The sequence below is a fragment of the Chanos chanos genome, chromosome 11, assembly GCF_902362185.1.
Source record: "Chanos chanos chromosome 11, fChaCha1.1, whole genome shotgun sequence".
In the NCBI taxonomy this organism is placed as follows: Eukaryota; Metazoa; Chordata; class Actinopteri; order Gonorynchiformes; family Chanidae; genus Chanos; species Chanos chanos.
Genome location: NC_044505.1, coordinates 4425606 through 4427417, shown reverse-complemented (window position 1 = coordinate 4427417; position 1812 = coordinate 4425606). Strand labels below are relative to the sequence as shown.

The 1812-nt window shown below is 41.6% G+C and overlaps 1 long non-coding RNA gene across 1 annotated transcript; it reads left to right on the top strand.

Annotated features, from left to right (window-relative positions):
- The first annotated feature begins 936 nt into the window (after positions 1-936).
- On the top strand, positions 937-1399 carry LOC115823945 (uncharacterized). The gene is made up of 3 exons (XR_004025644.1): positions 937-1002; positions 1129-1206; positions 1328-1399. It is a non-coding gene; the product is annotated as an uncharacterized LOC115823945 (long non-coding RNA).
- The last annotated feature ends 413 nt before the right edge of the window (positions 1400-1812 follow it).

Below are 1812 nucleotides of genomic sequence, written 5' to 3'. Positions count from 1 at the left end.
ACGTAAACGGTGGGAAGATCAGACAGTGTGTATCGTTTGGTTAAATATAAAACGTTTAAAGCAGCACCAGAATCCGTGCCCGTTGACTGCACTGAAACCACAAGTTTAAAAAAGCAAAATGCGGTCTCCACTCCTGGTTTATGCAGCCCATTTGGCACAGACTCAGTCACCCTGTAGCGAACAGCGGCTCAAAGAATGACGGAAGCCGAGTTTCACTTCACCACAGCGCGTTGATGGAAGCGTCATCAGTATAGCTACCTGCCAAGATCAAATATCGTCAACTTGAAAGAAACGCAAGGACTCCGGAGATTCACCGGCAGAACGGTCGCTTCAGATTCATTCATCGCTTGGTCTGACAGGTGTCGAGGGGGGAGAAAATAAGCGGGGAGAACGTAGCAAATGCGGGTTGCAAGCGAGGTTAAAACTGAGCTAACAGACCGCCGTTTGACGGAACGGGACTATGATTACTTCGTTGGTCTCTTAAAGACATTTTTAAAAAAAGAAGCATTGAGACGGACTGGTGCTCTTACGCGGCCGAGCGAAGAGTGTCCAGCGATCAGCCATAATCTGTCTGACAGTATACTGTCGATAGGACGTCAAATAGCGTTTGTTTTAGTACTATTTATTTAGCGAGTCAGAGCAAAGGTGAAAAATTATGAAATCTGCTAAACGCATAAATAATCTTCTTTGTTAATCCAAAAAAGACCAAACTTGTGCTTTTCTGTAAATGTCCGTATAGGATACGCCTGTGTGTGTCTGTTGCGCTGTTGCTCATTAGGTGTCGTAATGTGACAGTCACCAGCGTGACAACTGACACAAAGTCAAGTCTGGTATTCAATATCTTATTCGATCCATTCAGTGTGACTGTAAAAAGTGTTACACTAGAAGTTTCTGTGGCAGTGCATTGTATTTATTCATTCATGTATCCTGTTCACGCAGAGTCTTTGATAGAGGAAAAAGCTGAGTATTATGATGATGCGAAAACTACCAGTGACCTGACAGGTTAGTGTGTTTATAGATGGATCACATGATCTTGTCCACTGTCTGTTTAACCAGATGTGTGGAAATGTTGTTGACAGGTGGTTTTGAGTCAATATTCAAAAGTCTCTGTGCTTTTATCCGGTTCAGAGGAGATGCTGACACTGGACTCTCCAGAGAGCTATGATGATGTCATCACTTCAGGACAGAACCCAGACAGTGTGATGGGTGTGTCTCTGTTTTTAGATTGATAATGTTTTCTTAATGCAAACATATACAGTTTGAAATTGTACTACTGTTCAGTGTCTGCTGTGAATGGAGGGGAATTTGTTTGTGTATTTTGATGCAGAGGAAAATGTGACAGAGGCTCCACCAGAGCGCTATGATGATGTCATCACTGTAGGGAGGAAGTCTGGAAGTGTGACGGGTGATTTCTCTAGATGTTCATATTTCCATATCATGTGATGTTCATATAACAGACAATGTTTAAAACAATGTATCTCTGTGATTGGTCTAGAGCTGACAGGAACAAAGATCTCACTGGAGTTCTATGATGATGTCATCACATCAGGGCAAGATCCAGGCAGTTTGATTGGTGAGTTATGACTTGTATTATGTGGTCACTCTCTCTTCAGTCAGTCACACTGTAACCAGATCACATGTCTACACTGAGAGCCCCTTTCATTCAGCAATAGACATATTACTGTAATGTTAGGAATAGCAGAGCTGGAGTGATACAAGACATTTAACAATTCTCTGATGATTTATTTTATTTTTTTTACTTTATGTTTAAATGTGAGAAAATGTCCTCCTTAACAAAAATGTGTCCCAAAT